Raw genomic sequence first — 25,991 nt, 5'->3', positions numbered from 1 at the left:
AGTAGGGACAAGAAAAAAGATAGTGAAGGGGTAGGAAATAGAATTTAAATAATAGGGTAATACACACAGTGCATGCAGTTCATAATAGGCTACAGGTATTTAAAACTACAGTCAGGGTAATACTCAGAGCAGCTTGAGTTCATACAGACAGTTGAAAAACAAACATTTCAAAGTAAGCAGATACAAAGCAAGGAATGGCAGCTTCTATTTAAACAAACATTTGAAAAGCATTCATGGCCATAATAGCAGACATAATGCTGGTGTCCCTGCACTTATTCAAACTAACAATGGCACATAGTACTCATACAAGTAGACTATTGAAATGCAGCAGTTCTATTGCTCAAGGGTCAAAGATAACTTTACAGTGTTACTTTACTTTTAGGCAACAAAACACCATATCCGAGCGTTCTTTGCATAGAGTAGATAGTTTACCTTATTGGTAGCACAGTAATAACTGTATTGTAATAGATATTTTCCTACACTGCCTAGTTATCTATAATAGAAAGCATGAGATGTACAAACTATCTCTTTTGTTATCGAATGCTTAGTTGTCTTTAATAGAAAGCAAGAGATGTACAAATTATCTCATCTGTTATCAGATTACCACCTTTATAATCAGTTCACTTCGGTCCAGGGTTAACTTAAGGACAGAGCAAGAAGTGTGGTGTTCATGTGTATCTTTATGTAGGAGCAGAGGCTCTGGTTCTTTCGCCCGGAGACAGTGTCCACTTTGCGTCGCTTGTTTACTGATGGCAAAATAAACTAAATGTAGCCGTCACTAGAGGTAAATACATCAAAAAAGATTTTTTGATAATGCAGCAAAAATAAGGCCGCTCTTGCTATTATCTGGTGTGATTAATGCTTTAGACAGCCGCACAATAAAGTCAAGTGTTCATAAAGTACGCCAGATAAAAGTCTGAAGCGTTGCTTATTTACTGAAGGCAAAATACACCATATCTAGCAATCGCTAGAGGGAAATTAAATAAAAAAGCTTTTAATTTGATAGTGTAGCAAAAATAAGGCCGCTCTTGCTATTTTCAGATGTGTTAATGCTTTGGACAGCAGCACGATAAGGTTGAATGTTCAAAAAGTACGCCAGAGAGATTCAAAGCGTTTTTCATTATATGAGTAGGGGAGATATCTAGGAATTACTTGGAGAACACTAAAAGTGGTATAGTGGGCAAAGATCAAGACAATCGCACACTACCTGGTAAGGATGGGAATACAGTAGGAAGCGGGCAATTTGCTATGAATTCAAATAGTGTACGTGTGAAATGTAAGTGGCCAGACACAATGCTATCAACTACTAGGTAGCTCAGGTAAAAAAATAGGCTAGGTAAGGTACTAAAACCTGCACAGCACTGATAAATCAAGAAACGAGTAGTCATAACCATCTAATCTGGCAGTAATACAAACTGGTACACACAACTCGTACCCACGGATACGAAGTAGGCTACTACAATGCCATGTGGTACGCTCAGTAATTAGTGCAGAGGTCACTTGTAAAAACATTAATAAAGTACATTTTAAATTACTGCACTGTAATACTGCATATGGCTCAATTCCTAGTAACCAAAACCAACTCAAATGCCTATCAGAATATCCAGGCAATAATGTTACACAGTAAAAAACACACAGTCACTTACAAAGTTTGAGACGCTAGGCCAGGTACACTCAGCAGCTGGGGGTCAGATCCTAAGATGTAAAGAAAGGCGGCCGACCAGATAAGAGTGTTTTATGGGAATTGAAAGGATGTGAGGTGGGGGGGGGGGGGGGGCGACCAATAAGGTCAGGAGGAGAAAGGAAGTTACACTAGCATTAATTAACATATAGGTCTATATGGGGGGTGGACCAAGTTAATTACAAGCAAGGGGTTAAAGGGAAGAGAGAGGTGTAGGTGCTAAGTTAAGAGGGAGTGGAAAACAGGTAGGTGCATACAGGGGTTAGAGTAGAGATGCAGAACAGAAAGTATGATTTTGGGGCAGATAGACTAAAAGTTCAGACAGGTGAGCAAGAAGTTAGCAAAAACCTAACAGTAAGCAGCTAACTGCTGTGTACCTTAGTAGGGAAGGAGTAGGTCTAGGAGGATAGGTGATAGTGGACGTGGAGGTAAGTGGTAGTAGAGAGCAAAGGCAAGAGAGAGTAGCAAGGAGATAGGGCAGGAAGCCAGTTCACCAGCAAAGGATAGAGCGTTGGCTTCTTTAGATACCAGGAAAGGGGGTAAGATTTAGGTGCTAACCTGGTTTAGAATGGTATCAAGTGGACAGAAAGAGTTACCAACAGAGGCAGGTGGGCAGAGAGAAATGTATCAAGGTTTGGGAAGACTCCTAGGGATAGTAGCAGGAGGAGGCACAAGAGTGACAAAAGCTTCTAATCGCTAGGGGATAAAGAGGGAGGAATAGCTGCTAGGTATCCTGGCTGAGTTAGCATCTAGTATGTACTCTAGATATGTACAATTGTTTATAAATTACCACTTTATCTGATATCACATACTTTCTTGCCTCCTTGTAAACAGGGTTCAATAAGCAGGACGGCAAGTCCTTAAGGTATAGAGGAGTAGTAAGGATGTGGTTTGCAGGGAGTACTTTCACCAGATAGGTATGTTCACAAGATAATACTGTAGGTTAAAGGTTTCTAACAAAGTTTGAGATGCTAGGCCAGGTACACTCAGCAGCTGGGGGTCAGATCCTAAGATGTAAAAAAATTCACCTTTCAACACGACAATGACCCCAAGCATACATCCATATCAACAAAAGAATGGCTTCACCAGAAGAAAATTAAAGTTTTGGAATAGCCCAGCCACTGTCTAGACCTAAATCCAATAGAAAATCTGTGGGGTGACCTGAAGAGGGCTTTGCACAAAAGATGCCCTCACAATCTGACAGATATGGAGTGCTTTTGCAAGGAAGAGTGGGCAAATATTGCAGAGTCAAGATGTGCCATGCTGATAGACTCCTATCCAAGAAGACTGAATGCTGTAATTAAATGAAAAGGTGCTTCGACAAAGTATTAGTTTAAGGGTGTGCACACTTACACAACCAGCTTATTGTATGTTTATTTTTTATATTTTTTCCCTAACAGATTTGTTTGTTTTTCAATTGAATTGTACAGGTTATAGGTCACATTAAAGGCGGGAAAAGTTTTGAAATGATTTATTGTGGTCTAATTTTTTATATCACAAAAACCTGGCATTTTAACTGGGGTATGTACACTTTTTATATCCACTGTATGTCTGTGGAAAAAGGTTTTTCATTGTAATTTCAGACTTGCAATGAACATTGTGACTACAACGAGGCATTGGATACCATGATAATTATGGTACTAACCAAACTAAGCAGATGTGAACATGCTTGTCCTCACACCCTCCTTTTTGCATTTTACATCCTGCTAACCTCAATGACATGCTTCCAAACCACAGAAGGAATTTATTTTAAACAGGAGCATGGCAGCACACCAACATACACTGCTTCAGAGCAGGAGACAACTAGAGTGATTACTGCACTGCCGTGTGCAAGTCAAATGAGAATGTCAAGTTTAAAAAGTGAGCAAGCAACAAAGGAATCTCTGAAATGTGCAGCTGATGCATGTCTTACTTGTTGTTTTTCATCATGTCAGGTGTGCATAGATAATGCCTTTTTCAATAAAGAATAAGGATATAGTGATTTTGTCAATATTCCGTTTCCTTGGTTATTCACTTCAAATTCCTGAAACTGTAGCCATTTTTAGGAGCTTGAATTAAATCAAGTTGCTGCTGGGGGTGATAACAGAATTCACTGCAAACACAGCTTTGGTGTTCTCTAAATTGTTTGTTCTGGGAACGTTCAGCATCTTATTCAACATAATAATTTCAAAACCTATCCAAAACTTCTCAGGCTAATTTAACTGCTGAGTTTACTTCATGCAGTCAGCCCTACCACCTATTTTCAGAGACATAATTTGCATTTGGTACATATTGTGGTTCTTGAGCACTTCTGATCTGGGAACATGGACTTGTCATCAGTTGGCTTCACCCATGCATTATAAAACTTTTTTGGGTACCTTCCTCATGTGAGACTGTGAGATATACTTCTATAGAAGGAGTACACTTTCACCATGACAATATTTATTAAAGATAACTGCACTGGTGGCAGAATTACTAAAATATATAATATTTAAAGCATAGTCTTTTGAGAAGCGTTTTGCACATGAGCTATAAGCATACATTCATAGTAAGCATAAGTGAGGTGCCGTTCAGGATATCTTTACTGCAGATTTATGTTTTACAAATAGTGTACTTAGGGGGTACTCATTATATTTTGCACTTCTGCCTAAGTAAAAATCCTGGAGAGGGGCATGGCACTTGAAAAGACCTATTTTCTTGAAGTTGCTGTAATGCTCCAAAAATTACACATAGGAGAAGAAAATATGATTAAATAAAGCATTGCAAGACATAGCCCTAGGGCATGAAAGCCACAATAGGGAGTGGAAAATGGAGGATCCAAGCAAAGATGGTTGTCACAGAGACCTTATTCTAGGGCTCTAAGACTGTTTGACCCTAATGGCAACTGTGACGCCCGTGCACTGGCCCAGCAATCAAGGAGCCTCAATCCTCACCACTAACACTAGTGAGGGGCATCTATATAGGGAAGGGATAATAAATACACACACAGTAAAGTACAATTTCCTTAAAGAGCACACAGAGATCACAGTCAGTCTGGGGCTGCTTTCTCTCCAGGTCCCCAATAAGACTCCCCACTGGCATAGCTATAGGGTCCAGATCTCAGCCTAGTGGGCAAGCTAAAACCTCCAGCACCCTCTTTGTCCAACCAGTGCTTTGTATCCCTGCCCAAGTAGCTGACACACACACGCTTTGAGATGAGAGTTTATACAACCACACAGACACTCCTGGGGAAGGCTGGCACAGGTTCTCCAGCTGTGCCCCTTTCTGCCCAGTCTAAAAATTTGTACCAGCTGCCACCACCTACTAATATCAGCTACTCAAAGGCCCTTCTGAAAGGCTGTCCAATTATTAATGTGCAATATTATTATTCAAATGGTAAGTGTGACTGAACAGTCAAGGCTTATTAGAGTGACTTGGTACAGCATCACTATATACATGCAATGTACTCTAGAGCTTACATTAACGCTACGTAAAACAGCCACAGTTGAAAGGTTTAAAAAAATGTAATAATAAATAATAAAAACAAAAGACAATACTTCTTACTACACACTGCTGGTCAAGAGTTCAGAGATCACAGAGAAATACTTAAAATAATACAGTAGAAAAGTTCTAACATCAACACAGAAAAACACTTAGTCTAATCTTCTTAATTCCTAGCTATTTCTAAGAGAACACACGGTTCTAAAAAACTTACATATAGAAACAGGCAGTGCTGGTGATGCTGAATGTTCAAAAGACAAAATGCACTGAGGTCTCTGATTCTCTCTCTTTAAATTGATAATACAGAGCTGCTTCTCATGACATTATTCTTCACACTTCACTAGTGTTCCCAGGCTAACAGAAACTACATTTACATTCTTTACACTGGGTCAGAAACCAGAACAATAAAGGACATTTATACATGCAAATTCTAGCCATTAACTCTGGTCTTAAAACAATAGGCAAGATGCCTCCCTCTAGACATATCGGCTCCAAATTTAAACATCAAAGACAGTCATGAAATGCTTGACTTAGCTTTCTTACAGCAGAGTGCACTGTTGTTACATTTTTGCAGTTCAATATCCAATACGGTCTTTTCACATTTAAGAGAACAAGCCTGTGGCGTACATTAACATTTACAAATGACAGAATTATCTACACAATTCTATCTAGCTAGGCTGGCAGCCTTTAGCTATCTTTACACATCTCCCCCCACTGAAGAACTTAAGTTAGTTTTCAAGTGACCCTCGAGTAACGCTGCTTGAGAGGGTTAGGTCTATCTGAGTATACCTTACCCCATTCCCTGTTTTGAGAGCCCATCTGCATTGGCATTGCTAATCCCACTGCGATGCTGCACTGACATATCACACGCTTAAAACCCCAGGCTCCATCTTAGCAACTTGGCATTTTGTTGGCTGGCTCTGTTTAACCATGTTAGGAGATTGTGATCTGTCACTACAGTGAATTTTCTTCCATACAGATAAGGCTGAAGTTTCTGCAGTGCCCACACTATGGCTAGACATTCCTTTTCTACAGCTGCATAGCATTCCTTTCTGGATTGGAGCCTATGACTGAGATAAACCACTGGATGCTCTTCTCCCTCTGAAGAAATCTGGCTAAATACAGCCCCCACCCCATGGTTCAAAGTATCCACCTCCACAACAAATTCTTTACTTTAATCTGGATCTGGACTGGCTAACACAGGGGATCCTCCCAAAGCTTCCTTAAGCTCCTGGAATCCCTGCTCACATGCTGGGGTCCATACTATCTTATCTGGCCTGTTTTTCCTTGTCAGGTCTGTGAGGAGAGCAGCTATGGTACTATAACTGGGGATGAACTTTCGGTAGTACCCTGCTGTCCCTAAGAATGCCCTCACCTGCTTTTTGGTAACAGGTCCAGGCCATGCCTGAATGGCTTCTACTTTGGCAGGTACTGGCCTGATCTTACCACTCCTCACTCTATGCCCCAGGTAGGAAACCTCTGCCATACCCACCTGATATTTGCTCAGCTTAATGGTTAACCCTGCCCTCTGTAGTCTGCCCAGCACCTCCCTGACATGTTGAAGGTGCTCGTGCCAGGAATGGCTGTAGATGGCAATATCATCTAGGTAAGCAAGGGAAAACTCTCTTGCTCCTGCTAGGATTTGATCTACCAACCTCTGGAAAGTAACTGGGGCATTTTTCATCCCAAAGGGCATCTTTGTGAACTCATACAAGCCAAAAGGAGTCACAAGGGCTGACTTCTGTCTAGCACTGGGAGTCAAGGGCACCTGCCGGTAACCCTTGGTAAAATCAAAAGTTGTAAGATACTTAGCCCCACCCAGTGCTGCTCTAGGGTCTCATCTGTCCTAGGCATAGGGTAAGCATCTGACTCTGTGTGACTATTTAATTTTCTGTAGTCCACACAGAACCTGGTGCTGCCACCCTTCTTTGGCACCAGCACCACTGGGGAGGCCCAGGGACTGTTGTACTCTTGAATCACCCCTAGTTCCAACATCTCCTGTATCTCCTCCCTCAGAGTCTGTTTGACTCTCAGGCACCCTATAAGGGTCCTGTCTAATAGGCCTTTGGGGTCCTGTATCTACTTGGTGCTGCATCAGGTGAGTGCATCCTGGTTTCCCAGTGAACATGTCCCCAAACTCCTGTAACACTGGTCAGATTTCTCGAACCTGGGTGGGAGATAGCTGCTGGGACATTGCTACCGCTTCCACTGAGGTGTCAGTTCGAGCCTCACTGAGGCGATCAGTCACCAGATCTACCTCAGACTCCTCATGATATCCACTGCAAATGCTCAGCACAAGGGCCTCCCTATCATAGTAAGGTTTCATCATGTCAACATGGTACAATTTGTGCCCCTGCCTCCTGCCTAGCAGTTCCACCATGTAGTTGACATCACTTACCTTTCTTACCACCTTGTAGGGTCCCTCCCAAGCTGCTTGCAGCTTGTTGTGTCTGACAGGAATGAGAACTATTACCTGCTGCCCCACAGCATACCCTTTAGCTCGAGCATTCCTGTCATAAAATACCTTTTTCTGTTGTTGGGCTTCTGCCAGGTTCTCCTGGGCCAAGCCCATGAGTTCCCTCAGCCTTGTCCTGAGGTTTAGGACATATGCCACAACAGACTCCTTGTGAGGTTCACACTCACCTTCCCACTCATCCTCATCAATTAAATCTAGAGGTCCTCTCACCCTATGCCCATACAACAACTCAAAGGGTGAAAAACCTGTGGATTCCTGGGGAACCTCTCTGTAAGCAAACAACAGATGGGGCAAATATTTGTCCCACTCCCTCTTGAACTGGTCTGTAAATGCCCATAGCATGGACTTGATTGTAGAGTTTAACCTCTCAACAAGACCATTAGTCTGGGGATGGTAGGGGTGGTCTTCAGGTGCTTCACCCCACAGCCACAGACAAGCCAGCAGGTCTGACATTAAATTGGCACCTCTGTCAGTCAGTATTTCTTTTGGGAAACTTACCCTGCTGAAAATCTCTAACAAAGCATTTGCCACCTTTTCTGCCTCAATGGAGGCTAGAGCCACTGCCTCAGGGTATTGTGTAGCATAATCCACTACCACTAGGATATACTTTTTCCCTGTGGAACTTGGGGTACTCAGAGGTCCCACAATATCCATAGCAACCCTCTTAAATGGCTCCTCAATCACAGGCAAAGGCACCAAAGGAGCGCTCACCTTGTCTCCTGCCTTGCCTACCTTTTGGTACTGCTCACAGGTCCTACAGTGCCCTGTTACATCTCTGGAAATTTCAGGCCAATAGAAGTTCTGCATAATACGTCTCTTGGTACATTTTATGCCCATATGACCTGCAAAAGGAATATCATGGGCTATGGCTAGAAGCACCAGATCGTAGGCTCTAGGCACTACCAACTGCTCTACTCTCTCACCTTCTAGCCCTCCCTCAGGGGTCCACTCTCTATACAGTAATCCTTTGTCCCAGTATACAGATCCTTCCATTGAGAATCAGGTGTCTCACTAGCTACCTGCTTCAGGCATTGCAATGTAGGGTCTGAGAGCTGAGCCTGTCTCACCTCTCTCATTGTAACCCTTCCCAGCTCCCCTTCCACAGGAAGTCTGGCATCCACTGACAGTGGTGCCTCACTGTCAGCCTGGGTACTACTACTCACCTCTACCTTTGCAGTCACTCTGTCCAAGGGAACATCAGTACTTACAAGCAGCTGTGGCTCACATTCAGTATCACTGCTACAGAGCAGCTCCTTCCCGGAAGTAACCACCTCACCAGTCCTGGCTGCAAGTATGCAGTCTGCCTGCATCTCCCCCAAGCTACTAGACCCACATACTTGTCTCCTAGCCTGACTGCATGTAACTGCATAAGCAGATGGTACTGCCTCATCCAAATCCTTCCCTATCAGGACATCTGCAGGATGGTAGTTTGGTACCCTTGTTGTCTCAAGACAACCTACTATTGGCATTTTGTCTTTCCCACTTACTGCCTCTCTCACCTTTTGTTCCCCACCTTGCCTCCATGGACATCTGTATGCCACATGGCCCCACTGGTTGCATTCAAAACATTTAACCCTAGATCTTGGACATGTACCTGACCTAGTGGCTTCCCCTGCTACTGGCATATTCTGTTGGGGCAGTCTGTGCTGCCCACTATGGTTTCCTTTAGACCCATGAGCAGTACTGGGGTCCCTTTTCTGTGCAGGGATGCCCTGCTTGCTAGGTACAGGTCTCCCTTCTTCCCCAACTCATCTGAATTACCACATTGTCTATCAGCTAACCAGATCCTTATGTCTTCATGCAAAGCTGTAAGGGCTTGTTCCCTCACCAAAAGGTCTGCCAGCCCTTCAAAAGTGATGACCTGACATCCACTCACCCACCTATGAAAATAAGTGCTCAGTTCAGCAACATATTCACACACATGTTCATCTGCCTTACGTCTATGCTCACAAATCTTTTTCCTATAAGTTTCAGGTGTTAGCTTAAAACATTCTAACAAGCAATGCTTAACAACAGGGTAATTAAAACAGTCAATGTCAGACATTTTAGACAACACAGTTACAGCTTTACCATGGAGTAAGGGGGTCAGGAACCATACCCAGAGCCTTTGGTCAGCATCATACTGTTTACATACCCTCTCAAACATATGAATGAAACTATCAAAATTATCCCCCTCTTTAAACTGCAGAAGAAATTTACTGACCTTTTGTGCTTCTGGGGTCCAGTTGCTCCCTTCCCCATTACCTCCATGACTCTGACGAAGAGTCAGCATCTCCCTCTCATGCTGCCTCTGCCTCTCCCTTTCCTCAGCTTCCAGACATAGAAGTTTCTCATTCTCCTCAGCCTGCAGACATCTCAGTCTCTCAGCTGCTTCTATTTCCCAATGCCTGGCCTCCAACTCAAGTCTCTTTCACTCCAGATGGATTTTTAAGTCCTCTGCAGAAAGGTTGAGCTGTCCATTCTCTGAGGGTGGTACATCTCCACTGCCAGTCTGATCGTAGTCCTGGTTGCTGTTTTCTGATGCAGCTGTGACCAAAGCTGCAATCATGTCTGCTTTAGTCAGGTTTCCATGCACCAGTCCCCTAGCCTGGCACATCTCAGCCAGCTTGTCAGCTTTCCGTACTCCTCTGTTGACATGCTGCCTGCTCTCCCTGAATAACTAAGCTAACAAAAGAAATAAAACAATTGTGATCTGAACTCTGAGTATTCACTGGGTTGTTGATTTAGAGTACAAAACACCTTTAGTGAGCACTGTACACAAGCTACAGGAATTCATTCTACCCACACCACTACAAGCCAGTTAGTATTTGCCAACCAATTAATATGTGGTGTGGATATCCCACCACTGCCAAACAATTAATATGTGACGTCCGTGCACTGGCCCAGCAATCAAGGAGCCTCAATCCTCACTACTAACAGCAGTGAGGGGCGTCCATATAGGGAAAGGATAATAAATGCACACACAGTAAAGTACAATTTCCCTTAAGAGCACACATAGATCACAGAGAAATACTTAAAATAATACAGTAGAAAAGTTCTAACATCAGTACAGAAAAACACTTAATCTAATCTTCCTAATTCCTAGCTATTTCTAAGAGAAGACACAGTTCTAAATAACTTACATATAGAAACAGGCAGTGCTGGTGATGTTGGATGTTCAAAAGACAAAATGCTCTGAGCGCTCTGATTCTTTCTCTTTATTTTATTTTTTATTTATTTTATTTTACATTTGTTTACCGGGAAAATCCAGCTGGACCAGATCCATTTTCAGTGGAGGCCTGGAGAGAAAAGCTCCACAATTAAGAAGATTTTTATACAATGAGAAATATACAAACTGGTAATACAGAAAATTATTTACAAGCAGAGATATTCATAACTTTGTTAACAACAGGCTACCAGGCATTGCAGAACCGAGATACAGTTTGATTAATATTTACAAAGATTTAGACAGATATATTCAGAAATTTGTTCACAATAGTTAACAGGTTTTGCAGGACTGAAATACAGTTAGAAATAATTTTTACAAAGGTAGTATGTACTGCTTACAGTTTTAGTAAGTATGCACAGAAAGGAGTACAAAGAACAGTTTGGTATATTATAAGAGTCAGTATTTAAATTGATAATACAGAGCTGCTTCACATGACATCATTCTTCACACTTCTCTGGTGTTCACAGGCTAACAGAAACTACATTTACATTCTTTACTCCGGGTCAGAAACCAGGGCAATAAAGGACATTTATACATGCAAATTCTAGCCATTAACTCTGGACTTAAAACAATAGGCAGGATGCCTCCCTCTAGACATATCAGCTCCAAATTTTAACATCAAAGACAGTCATGAAATGCTTGACTTAGCTTTCTTACAGCAGAAAGCATTGTTGTTACATTTTTGCAGTTCAATATCCAATGTAGTCTTTTCACTTTTAAGAGAACAAACCTGTGGCTTACATTAATATTTACAAATGACAGAATTATCTACAAAATTCTATCTGGCTAGGCTGGCAGCCTTTACCTATCTTCACAGCAACACTACAGCAGATGGAGCTAATCAAGGCCTTAAAGTAACAGATTTGCATTGATATCACATGATTATACTAATGTAAATTCTGACCAATACAATACCCCTCTCACTCTACTAGCTTTAACTATGTTAGTCCTTTTCTTCTGGATGCATGGCTTGGAAATGTTTCTCCCCTCTAGTTGCTACAATTAAGGTATCATCCATGACACTGGAAAATAGGAGGAATTCAAGTACAGGGGAGAAGCTGCTTTAAAGTGTGACATGCCCCCATCACAGAAGGTAAAAATTAGCCACTAGCATTTAGAGGCACCTGTATTTTACCCCTCTCTGCCTCTTTATTGCTCTAAATAGTTTAGGTGCCATCCCTAATGCTACAAAACAGGAGGAATTCAAGTGCAGAGGAGAAGCTACTTCAAAGTGTGACATGCTCCCATCAGTCTAGGGAAAAGTTACACACCAGCATTCGGGGGCACCTGCATTTTAACCCTCTGCCTCTTTACTGCTCTAAATACTTTAGGCAATTGTAGTAGCTGTTGTTTTTGTATCCTATTTCACATACCATAAGTATTAAGAACACTGCCACAGCCAAGACTGCACATACAGAGATACACTGCTTATCTGTGTTTTTACTAATGTAATCTTCCTCTGTGTGGGCTACCTTCATGCTTAAACATCTTTGAGCACCCACTAATATATTAGTGCAGTTAGACTGCTCCTACTATGCAGAGTTTGCCTTATCACTAGTTTATAGTGGTGTACCTTTAATTTTATTTTTTTGTCTTTTAACAGCTACAGCAAAACTCTGCCTCAAACCATTTGTTTTACCTTTGTTGGGCTGGGTTTGCAAAAGCATTGGGCTGGAGAAGGTCCAGGCTGATTGTCTCCCACTAATATGGGGGGTATGACCCACTTTTCACCCTCCCATCACAATTCCCCAGTTGCCCCCCGCCCGCACACACACACACATACATTTAATCCCACTGCTCTCCTCCCACTTTTTAATGACATCAAAAACCTGCTTAAAAACAAAGCAGCATATCTGGACAGTTTTCATACATTCACCCTCCCTATACTATCTGTGATGATGTGAGGTAGTGACAGCTATGCCAGATGGAGAAGGGCAGTGTATGTGTAACATACACCAGTATAAGTAGCTGGAGTTTTGTAAAGAATTATATGTCATTTGAATATCAAATTGATTTATACAGATGCTTTTGTTAAAAGTGTATTTGTAAAGTTGCTACAGCCAGTGAAAGCTGTGGCTGAGTTCCTACTCTTTTGTCCTTATTGATGAACTAATTGCTACCCTGGGATATCAGAGAATGGCTTGGTAGTCTCTGCAGGAAGGGTAGAAGCACTGAAACTGTTTTACAGTTTCCAAATTCTGCAATATACCTTAGCTAATGTTCTATGTGTGTATTGTGACACAACAGTGCCAAATCATGACTCAGTTGCTAGTGAGGGGATTGTGTGGGGAACCGCAAACTCAGGTGACCAGATGTGATGTCATTTTGTAGCCAGCACTGAAATTGTATTTGAATACTAGTGAAATATTTGATAAGGGCACTGTGTCTTGGACCTGACAGCAAAGCCACTCATTCACCTCATCTTGCCTTGCTTTAGTAAGTAACTAGGGAACAGTTTTTCTTCAGTCAGTTAGGAAAATGTACTGCAATTAGCTAAATATTGTTTTTTCTGTATTTGTCTGAGTCTTTCTATCTGTATTGTTTTATATTTCCTGTGAATTGAAACTATGGTGTTTATTGTAAACACATATTCAATATTTTCATGTTTCTATTTTATTATTTATTATTAAATATATATATATATATATACATATATATATATATATATATATATATATATATATATATATATATATACCTTTCATTCTGGCTGGTCTTTTAGAAAATTTTTAAACTAGAGTAATTGCATTTATTTAGTGGCACTGCGGCTCCACATTCCCAAAGTCTTGCTGCTTGGTTACCATTACCATTTGCATAAGTATTCATTTTACTAACAGTAATCTGGTACCCTGGTAAGAGCCTTAGAGTAGCTGAATTTGGGTGTTCTGGTGGCAGTGTATCTACCTTATAGTCTGGGTGGAGGTGGAAAACCAGGTAAGCTGTGCCTGAGTGTGTGTGTGTGTGTGTGTGTGTGTGTGTGTGTGTGTGTGTGTGTGTGTGTGTGTGTGTGTGTGTGTGTGTGCGTGTGTGTGTGTGTGTGTGTGAGTAAATCAAATCTCAAAGAGTGTGTGTCAGCTAATTTGAACAGGGACGCTGACAGCACTGATTTCACAGAGAGGGTGGTGGAGGACTTAGCTTGAAACACCCGGCTAAGGACTCAGATCTATAGCTGTGTCACTGGGGAGTCTTATTTGGGGCCTGGACAGAAAGCCCAGCCCAGGGACTGGAGTGTGCATTCCCTGTGTGCTCTTAAGGGAAATTGTACTTGGTGCAGAGAGCTGCATCTGAAAATACTGTGTGTGTCTATTTTTTTCTCAGTCAGCATTCCCCACTGGTGTCAGAGATGAGGATTGAGGTTCTAGATCACTGCCGAGAGGAGGGAAGTCACACCATCCATCACAATAATACTAGCTCATTCTCTCACTCAGTGTCTACTATGTTAATACAGCATCCAATACAGACATAGTCTGTCCCATGCAGTCACTCTGTGCCTGCCCAGTAAATACCCACCCTTCCTTCCCTTTGCTGTACTGCACTCCCTTTCCTTCCCATTTAAAAACTCACCTCTTCTTTTAACAACCCACCTGCCAGCTCATTTAGACAACCTTAATGCATCTTATTCATTTTATTCTGACTTCACAGCACTTCTCCCCATTGTCTGTCTTACCACCTTAGTCTTATTCATGCTCAGTACTACAAATTCTTGTCTTTGAGTCTCACACTTAACCAACTCCTTCACTACTCTTACAGATTTTCAGCTGTGTCGTTCTGACTTTTAATCCAACACACCGACTACTCTTCTCTCTCTTAACTATCCCTACCATCACTCTAACTCTTACAGATCTTTGGGCCTAACTTTATAATTTCATTGCTTCCCCATCTCATCAAAAGTAAACATGCTCTTCATTAGTTTAACTACTCTGCTTCTTCTACCACGTTCTCTATTTACAGAGTGTTAAATTACTTTCACACCCCAAATTTCCTCCCTACCATTAGTCTCAATTTAAACAATTTTCTCCACAATTCTTTGACAAAAATTGCTCCACATCTATTTAGCAGCGAATTTGCTCTTTAAACACAAAATGTAACTTCTCCTCACTACCAACCCAAGAAAAAAGCAAAAAAATAAAAATAAAAATTACCATTATAAAACCACTTCACTCCCACCAACATTCTTCTTTCTTATCTGGATCTCTGTGTGGAAGCATTGGTTTTTAATTCCTTTACTGAATTATCACTAGAGACACAGGCAAACATACATTTATATAAACAAAAACAAATCATGTTAACATGTTCACAGTTACAAACATTCATCACATACATGCTTTAATACAATTATCATAAAGCCAGCATTAGATAAATTGCTCAAGTCCTGCCTTTTCTTAAACTCCACTCCTCCTCCAAAACATTATTTTGAACGTATTGCTCCCACAGTTTCCATTTTTTTCTATGTAGTTTGCTCTTATTCTTTTCTGAAGACACCCCTTCCAATTATTTTATCTCTGTTACAATATTCGCTACTTCAGGTACAGTTACTTTAGACTTTGATTTCTATTTTCTAGTAATTGCTTTTTTTGGCAACCACCAGAATTAAACTTAACAATGTCTTATGATGTTTAGGCAATTCAGATCCTGTATCCCAGCTCAAAAAATAATTTCCTTAGTTATACCCATTTGCTTACACAACATTTCTGGCAGAGTACTCAGCAGGGAATTCTTAAACTTTACCAGTGCCCACCACCCACAAACCATATGTTCCCAGTTATCTCTCTCTTCTCCATCACACCTCCAATGTCTGGCACCTACTTGATGAAAAATTCTTTGGATTCTGTTTGAAGTGTAAAAATACCTATGCAAACACTTTGAAGCAAAAATCCTACATTTTCTAGACTTTGTTGCATATTTGGGATCCATATGTATGTCCTGCCATTGTTTTCTTGTGAACTGCTTATCTAATCTCTCTTCCCAATCTTTTTTAACCTCCTCTGATTAATTCCTATAATTATTGTGCAATATGTTATATGCTCAACCAGTTATCCCTTTTTTAACAGTAGCTTCTGTTCTAGATTCAACTAAAAGTCTACAGAGTAAGTCTTTCACTTAGGATTCCCCTATCCCTTTCTCTTTGCCTATACCCTGATATCAATCCCTGATACAGAAGACAGTCTCTAGCCTGCAGTCCATATGCTGTCTCAGCCTTTTCCCATTCTATTACCTTTCCCTCTCTAGTAATTTGCTCCCAATATTGTGGCTCCTTTTGTTAGTTTTCTCCAGTAAATTCCAGCCCCTCTTACCTCCTCTCTGTACCCCCTAATTGCATTCATCCCTATCTGCAGAATCTCCTTTCTCCACTCTCGCACTGGCTTAGTTCTTAGAATACTTTTTACTACCTTATGAATATAATATTCTGTATTGCTATTATTATTCTCCTTAAGGATTTACATCCAAAATCTCATTCTCTCTTTATTTCTTGAACACCACCCCCCTCCCTTCATCATCCCTTTCCACTTTGGATTATAGCTTTCTTCTTGAGTTATGTATATAAACCTTAACTGTGTAGCTCTAAAATATACCTACAAATCAAGTTATCCTAAACCACCTTGTCCTATTGGAAGGATTAACTTATCCCACTTGGTCCTTGCCCTCTTCTACTCCCAGATAACATCCGTTAAATGTTTATTAATTACTGTCCACAGCTTCTCCTCTAGTTGATAAAACTATGACAGACCTTTATATGAAACTAAAGGGACTAAAACATTTTCACTGTTTGTATCTTGTTATCCAGAGTCCTAAACAAAAATGTCCAGTTTCTCACTTTTTGTATTATTTTGTTTAGTCTCTTCACATATATCCTTAGCTGCCACAACATAATCATTTTAATCCATACTCCTAAATACTTCATTTTATCATATCCCCAAAAATATGGGTGCTGCTGAACCAGTTCATGTGTGGGTATATAGTTTACAGCTATAGCCTTTGATTTGCCTGCATTAATATCATATTCCAAAAAAAAAACCTGAAACTGTCTCATAATGTTCCACAACAGAAAGAGATTTTTTTGTTTGTTTTTTTATCAGGTACAAAATAATATCCCAGCCCCCTATTCCCTCCTGCCCACAGTGGTCCCACCTTTATTACACTCACAAACCCCTCCCATCTTTCCAATAGCCAACTACAGCGCTAACCCAACACTACCTCCTCCATCTTCCCACTACTATCACACCTTCTCATCTAACATGTACAAGCATACCTTACCTATGCTCACTGCATGCACTCTCCTTGCATATCTTACATCCTACCAAAGCTCCTTCATTCCCCCACTCAACCACTACCACTGTACTACTACTCACACCACCACTCATGTCTCACCCTCACTCAGCTCCCCTCCCACCCACTCAAGAACCATCCCTATGCACCCCCCCACATATTCTACCAACTATATTACTCAAATATAAAGCATCCCTACAACTTAAAATAGTAACCCTCCCACCATACCTATTACCCACAGAGCACAATCATAAAGTTTCCCTTATAAACAAACACATTCAAAAACTGAGAAAACTAATAACCTCATGCATATCAAAACTAGCCCTAAGTGGAGACATCCACCCCACCCTGACCCTACCATCTCCAACCTCAATCCTCATAATCAGACTAGAAACCACAACTTCTCCCATATTATAGCCAATAAAAAGCCAAGTGACTTCCTTCTACTAAGTCTAAATATTAGAAGTATATCCAACAAGGTCCATGAACTCCATGCCACCATAGACTTGTACTGCCCAGATACAGTCATCCTGACAGAAACCTGGCTAAAACCTCACATTACCAGTGAGCAAATACTCCCTACAGGTTATGGCATACTAAGAGTAGACCAGCTAAACAAGAAGCTATAATATTTAAACAGCATCTAAACATTCAGATCTTAAAATCATCAGCTCCACAAATAGGCAATGAAGGAATAATATATACCAACCTCAAAATAAACCAAAACAAAACCATCAACATAATTGTATGCTACTTCCCACCTGGCCAAAACATCCCTCCACTAGAAAACCTCCTCAGCTGGTCTACCCACCATCTCCCACAAGAAACTATCATTTTAGGTGATTTCAATATTGACTGGCAATCCTGTTCCCATCATGTAAACCTTCATGGCTTCACCCAACTAGTCCAGTCACCAACCAGGATAAATAAAAACTCCAGGAAGCACACTACCCTGGATTGGATACTAGTCAGTAAGAGCCCCCAGTCATATATAACAGGCTGCTTATCAGATAGCCTCAGTGATCACTCCCCAACATTCCTACTCAAAAAATACCTATACCAAGCTAAACCTGTCATCTACCATCAAATACGTAAAAAGCTAAACTTTAACCCACTCACATTCATCTCATCCCTCAAAGAATGCAACTGGCATCCTCTAAAGTACCTCAGTCTTGATGACGCAGTTGAATTTTTTAATACTACCTTCCTGAGCATCCTTAATTACCATGCCCCCATAAGACTTTCCAGAATCAAAGCACAACCCTCCCCATGGCTACAGAAAACCACTAAGTCAGAAATGCAAAACAGGGATAAAGCCTGGGAGCACTGGTGAACTACGCAATAGAGTCAAAAAGCTAATAAAACAGGACAAATTCCAATACTACCAGTCTGCCCTAGACTCCTCCCAACACAGCCCCAAACAATTCTGGTCCTCCATAAACTCCATCCTCCACCCAGGTAAAGTCAGTACCCCTCCTCCTAACATCCCTCACTCCTCAGAAAATATTGCTACCTCATTCAACACACACTTCACACAAACCATACTATCACTAGCTAAACAACACAACCCCCCCTCCCCTCCAACCCACACCTTCAACTAATAATCTTCCCACTGCCTTCTCTTTTTCTCCTGTACCTATCTCCAACATAAAAAAACTCTTAACTAAACTTAAGCCCACCAAATTAGCAGCAGACAACCTCACAAGTGAATCGCAGCTGATGCTCTGGCCTACCCAGTATCCATCTTGATTAACCGATCTCTGTCAGAAAGTTACGTTCCCACACTGTGGAAAGTATCACATATAATTCCCCACCACAAAGGCAGACCCTCCACAGAACTAAGCAATTACCACCCCATAGCTATTCTCTCTCCACTCCCCAAAATACTAGAGGGATGCATACACTCTCAGGTCTCAGACTACCTCCTTACTAACAACCTCCTTTCCAATACTCAGCGTGGTTTCCGACCAAACCATAGCACCACCACTGCCTTACTCTCCTTTACTAACACTATCCTTCAGCATAAAAACAATGGCTATTTCTCCTCTGCTACTTTCCTAGACCTATCTAAAGCATTTGACATGGTCCCACACAAACAACTTATCTCTGTCCTCAATAACCTATCCTTCTCACAATCAGTCACCAACTGGTTTCAGAGTTACCTGTCTGATTGCCAACAATCCGTTGTATGGCAGAATGACATATCCCCCCAACTACCTGTCTCCATAGGGGTTCCCCAAGGATCCAACCTTGGGCCCCTACTCTTCTCTGTTTTCACCAATAATCTAGCCTCTGCCACCAAACATGGCACACTAGATGACTCAACCATCATCTGCTCAGCCCAGTCCCTACCCAAACTGCAAAAAGTCACACAGGAAGCCTTTTCCTCTGTTGAAACTTGGTTATCCGATGCCCAATTAATACTCAACCCAAACAAAACTAAACTACTCATCTTCCAACCCACCAAACATACTCAAAACAACTCTCACTTTAACATCACAGCAAAAGACAACACCACTATATACCCAACTGAACACACCAAATTGCTAGGGTGGAAATAGACAATAAACTAAAATTTGACATTCACATATCCATGACCATAAAAGTCCACAAAACAGAAATAAGCAACTTCTCACCAAAGCAGCAAAGATTTCAATAGCAAATTCCCACCTTATCTCCACCCTACTTTATGCCTCTCCAATATATGCCAACCTAAGGCAATGCGAACTAAACAAGCTAGAGACCTGCTACAACAAAATCCCTACGTCACCACTGTCTCTCACTTGCTGAACTGGGCTGGCTTGAACTCCCTCACCTCCTTGAATGATATCAACTCTCACTTGCCCACAAACTAGTAAACCATCCACTAAATATCCCATCCCTCCAGAATCTACTCCAACCCTATCGCACCACCAGACCACTAAGATCCAGCAACAAAAATCACTTGCAGATCACTAAAGCCAATAACTCTGCTGGTGAAGCACTATTCACCATCATGCATCCACTTCAAAACTTTACTAAAAGCACACCTAAAACATGCTGGCTATGCCCTTGCAACTCCCACTCTAATATCACCCACCCCATCCAACCACTACCTTTCTTTCCACTCCACTAACTACCTTGATTATAGCAAGCTCAGATGCTCATAAGCCTAGTACTTATTATACAGCAGGAACTTCTTATTGTAACATTTGTTAATGTCTGTTATGTACTTCACAGATAAAGATTCTAGTTGTCTACTGATGTACTATGTTCTTCATCTGTAAATATGTTATAAGTAATTGCTAGGTAAATTGTTAATCACTATGTAATCCAATGTAACTACTGTCTGTTTATTTTAACTGTGGAGCTTTCCAGTTGGACACCCCTGGTCAACAAATGTAAATAAATAAATAAATAAATCTGCAAATACAGACAACTTTTCTTGATTGCCCAGTCAGTTATTATATATCCTTGAATTTCTGAGTCTCTTATTTTCTTTCCAATGGCTCTAAATATGATTCAAATAACAAAGGGGAAAGAGAACACCCCTGTCTAGTTCCTCTATTCAGACACAATGTATAAGAGAGGAATCCTCCCACTTTAACTTCTGCCTTGATCCCACATATATCCTCCTAATTAAAATTATTATTGTAGCAGATAATGTAAATGCTTCCATTTCCCAGCTTATAAGATCCCAGCTTTCTCTGTCAAATGCTTTCTCTGCATCAAGACCCACCAACAACAGTGGTATTTTCTTACATTTGCTTCCATCTGGATCATCATTGCTCTATTAATGTTGTCACATGCTTGCCCCCCTCCACAAAACCACATTGATCCATATCTATTAATTTTGGCAATACCTTTGACATTCTTTTATCTATGATAAACATAAATACTCTATAATTATGCTTTTCAATCAGAATGGGCCTATATGAAGTTGGACCTGATGGGTCTTCACCATCTTTAGGTACTGCAGCCACTACAGCTTTTTTTTCCAGGGTGTTGTTGCTTCTCCTCCTTTTAAAATATTGTTAAACAAAACCTTCCAGATTTTATCACTTTTTTTCTCCTAGTTTATAAACTTCCACAGGAATACCATCAATTCCTCTAGACATTCCTGCAGATTGGTTATTCATCACTGTTTTTATCTCATCTCCTCCTAATCCTAACTGTTAATTGTTGAGCCTCATCTACCTCTGACCTTGGCATATTTAAGTTTTCCATAAATATTTCCATTTGTACTTTTTCTTTGATTTCCACATTTCTCTGCCTTAATTACATTTTTATAAAATTTCAAAAATATCTCTAATACCTCTGCAGGATCTCTGGTTATTTTTCTTTTTATAGGCTCCCTAAGTCTGGCAACAACCTATTCTAATTAATGTTGTCTATGTCCTTTTTATAGGCTCCCTAAGTCTGGCGACAACTTGTCTATGCCATTGTGCTTAAGCGTTTTAGTGCCCTGGAGTTATTATCAAAAAACAGCTGCTTAACAATAATCTTTCTAAAGTAATGCGTATTATTCAGATACTCCCTTATTTTCTCTTTAGCACTCTGCAGTTGCACGTCTTCACTTTTTCTTTTATGTCTACTCTATTTTTAAACTCCACTGTCATTTAATCCCACTCACTAACTATAAGAAATTTCTATCTTCTGATATAGTTCTTCAGTAATTTCCATCACCCATTCCTTAAATTCTTCTTTTTTAACATGTAGGTGGAAAAGCACCAGTGTCTCATGTTATTTCATTACCCTGCACTTTTGTCTTAATTACTGTGTGTACATGATCTGAAATAGTTATTGAATGTGTGTTGAAGCTTTCAATTAAATACACATGTTCTTGCAAAATACAATTCTGTCTAGTCTAGCCCAGTTATTGTACCTTGGGGAATAATATATAATTTTTTTCTGAATTTCTAATACTGAATTCACATCTTCCATACTAAATATTTTCATACATTTCTTCAGAAAACTTTCCTTTTTTGTTATACTATTCCTTCTAGGTCCCCATATGCATCCTTATTGTTGCAAATCAAGCTCCAGTCCCCACCTATAAGTAATATTCTCTGGTGAAAGCTGATTATTTCTCCCAATAATTTCTTAAACTCCATAATAGCAGTTTTAGGTGGAATATAAATACAAGCCAGCATAATCCTCCTCAATAGCCAGCAGCCCCTTACCACCACAAATCTACCATTACTATCTTTTTGTCTTCTTCTTCTATTAATATTGGAGCTCCTCTAACAATTAGTATAAGTACTGCCATTTTTCATTTGTCACTGATATTTTGCTGAATATCCCTCCTGAAATCCTTTATTTATCAAATTCATATGCTCACTTTCTAAATATGTGTTGTGTAGCATTACTATTTACACTCTGTTTTTCTTAATATAATTCAGTTCTCTTACCTTTTTATCTATACCTGTAAGGCCATTCACATTCCAAATTAATATGTTTAGTGTAACCATTATGATAACTACGTTCTCTTATAAAAACATCCAAGGCCAACTTTGAGAGAAAAATCGCTAAGGACACTAAAGATAACCACAAAGCCTTCTTCAGCTATGTTAGAAATCTGGGTGGAAACCCTCAGATATGCTCAGAGTTGGTTCACAACAACATAAAATACACTGAACCCACAGATATTGCCAACATTCTGGCTGACAGGTTCAGTGCAAATTTCTCCCCTCCTTCACCCCCAAAAGAAGAAATACTTATCCCAGCTGAATGTAATCTCCCTGTCATCTCAGATGTCCAAGTGAGAACCGCCCTAAACAAAGCAAAAAACACAGCATCAATGGGACCTGACGGTATTGTGTTACGTGAACTCCAAGAGGAGCTAAACCCACACATAAAAATGCTATTTAACCTTAGCCTTACTTCGGGATATGTACCTGAACACTGGCGTACAGCAACAGTGGTCCCACTCCACAAGGGGGGTGCCTCTACAGACCCTGGAAACTACCACCCCATAAGCTTAACCAGCCTGGTCTGCAAAGCTATGGAAAGAATCATTATGGAGCTCATAAACAGAGACATAGGGGACTTACAGACACTTGACCCCACCCAGTTCGGCTTTGTAAAGGGCAGATCCTGCCTTTTAAACCTGGCTGACTTTTTCAAAACAGTCACTAGAGCCGTTGATGAGGGCAAAGCAGTCCATACAGCATACCTGGACTTGGCTAAGGCCTTCGACACAATACCCCACTCAGGCATCATAGATAAGCTCAACAGCTTAAAAGTAAACCCTTATGTCACTAGATGGGTTGCAAACTGGCTAAAGGACAGAACCCATAAAGTTAAAATCGCTGGAGCAATGTCAGATTCAAAGCCAGTCACAAGTGGTGTCCCACAGGGATCTGTCCTGGGACCCCTCTTGTTCGGCATTTATTTCTCAGATGTTAAAGCAAACATGGGAGGGCTGTGGCTGACAAAGTTCGCAGATAACTGCAAACTAGGCACCATAGTCGATACACCAGCAGACACACACATCCTACAAAAAGGCCTCACAGAAACGGACAACTGGTGCCGGAGTCACGGCCTTAAACTAAATGCCAAAAAATGTATAGTCATCCCCTTTGGGAAAAACAAAGTACCCACAAATTATCACATAGACAGCAACCCACTGAGTACGGAAAAAGTAATCAGAGACCTAGGGACCCAAGTCGACAGCGACCTCTCATTTGACACCCACGTTGCCAAAGTGGTTAGAAAAACATTCTACCTTGCACACCTCATCATGAAGGGATTCACATCCAGATCCAAGGATGTCATTCTACCCCTATATTCCTCCCTCATCAGACCCATGATTGAGTACAATGCCCCATTTGGTATGTACCTCACCCGGCATTTGCAACAGCTGGAGAGACCACAAAAGTACCTCACCAAGAGGATCAAGGGTCTCCAACATATGTCTTATTCTGCCAGACTAAAGAAACTTCAGCTCTATTCAGTAGTATACCGCCTGCTCAGAGGTGATCTCTGCCTGACAAGGCCATGTCCAATCAGGATCTGATGGACATGCTCCACCTCAAAAATCCAAATCCATCAGGACCACGAGAGCTAAAGACTTAAACCTCGGCACAAGTATGAATAGGACATGCTGGAGGGATAGATTCATAACCCAGAGGCTTCCCATGCTTTGGAACAGGATCCCAGTTCGTATTAGGCAGAGCCCCTCACTGACTCTTTTCAAGAGAAATCTTGATGAGTGGATGGGAGATCGTAAGTTTACCCCAGGGTTCACATCTGTGTCACTACTAGACAGGGGCACAGTAAACTAATTCTATTATATAAGGGGACATTCATTGTGTCACTACTAGAGAGAGGCACAGTATTCTAAATTTAATCTGTACAATTTTTGTACCATTTCATGGGGTGGCAAAAGCCACATCACTATGGCTAGGCTTACAAATGCCCCAGGGCAGATAGCCTAGTACTATACTATGAAACTATGAAACTATGATAAGAAGTTATTATTCACCTAATATATATGACATTTTTTAAATGTCTATTTCCAGCATTTGTGTTACATGCACCCACTAATGTTTGGTAGGTTGTCTTATACAGTTTTTTCTTGTTACCTCCACTTTATATGACTTTTTGTTTTAATGAAAATCCTCAAAAAAAAAAAAAACACCCAGAACCTTTTAACTTAAAACAAACATACAAAAATATGTGCATCTTTAAAAAATGAAGTTTAACCCTTCTGATAGGAACAGTTGTGCCAAACTGACAGCTGCACACACACAGGTATAACTTATCCATGCAAAGACCGATGATACAGCCTGTCCTACTACTGACACTAACTGCTGTCTAATCTTGTTTTATCTCCATTCCCCTCTCGGATGTGAAAATACACTTATATACTTTAAGAAAACATTAACCTTAAAAAAGTGTTCTGGTTTTTATTGCTTCCCCCTATAAGTAGTTTTTCCCAATGGAAACACAAGTATTGAATGTATAGCTCTGCAAACCTCTCTACTTACACTGAACATTTATTTGCAAAAGGAAAACTTTTCATTACATCCAGTGTTCGCTTATTTACTTGCTTACAAAAAAAAAATGTTAGTAGATTACCCCAAATGCATTAATCCAGACATTCACCTATGGAAAAGTAAGAGAGAATATAGCAACTCTAAATATATTATAATCTGTGCACTTTTACATCCCATTCTCCCACCTCAACAACCCAAGATTACAGCATATTAATTTAAAATGCTTTTGCACAGATTTTTTTAATGTTTGTACATTCTAATTCCTACATTTCTTAAAACTATAAAAGAATAAAAAATGCGCTTGTATACTTTAGCACCTTAATCACATACAATAACTGAAAATATTTTATAGCATGCAACTTGCCTGAAATGTCCAATAAAATACTGTTAAGAACAAAAATTGTTTTATTTACAATTACTTGTTTTCCTGCTTCCCCCTTCAGTGTCCTTCCAAACATTTTTGACATGAAGTGGGGCATATGCATTTCAGTCCCCTACAAGTTTAAGTCAACAAAGTTCAATCTTTCCGCTTTTTCTTGTAAAGTCATATTTCACAAATGTGATTGATGCTTTATAGCCTCACATTTATTCACTAATTTCAATGTTGCTGGTCTTCTTCCTGTTCATATCTCAACCCTAGACTATGGTTCAAGTCTAAGGTACTCTCGATTATCCTAGTCAACTCTTATGCTTTTTATTTGCTGCTCAAAAAAATCCTTTGGAACATTTGAAAAGGTTCCATTGGCACAGTCTCTCTCTTTAAGTTTTATTATCAGATGAATAAGAAGCAGAGTCCTCTTCTGTTTGATGTATCACTTTTTTGTTAGACAAACTTTTGTATTCCCTCCTTAGCCTGTTCTGCATCAAAACATGACTTTGATGCTCCAGGAAAAATATATTTTGAAGAGAGATGGGTAGAGC

This window comes from Protopterus annectens, chromosome 4.part1, assembly GCF_019279795.1.
Source record: "Protopterus annectens isolate FY-2018-M chromosome 4.part1, PAN1.0, whole genome shotgun sequence".
NCBI lineage: Eukaryota > Metazoa > Chordata > Ceratodontiformes > Protopteridae > Protopterus > Protopterus annectens.
Note: the sequence above shows the minus strand (reverse complement) of the source record.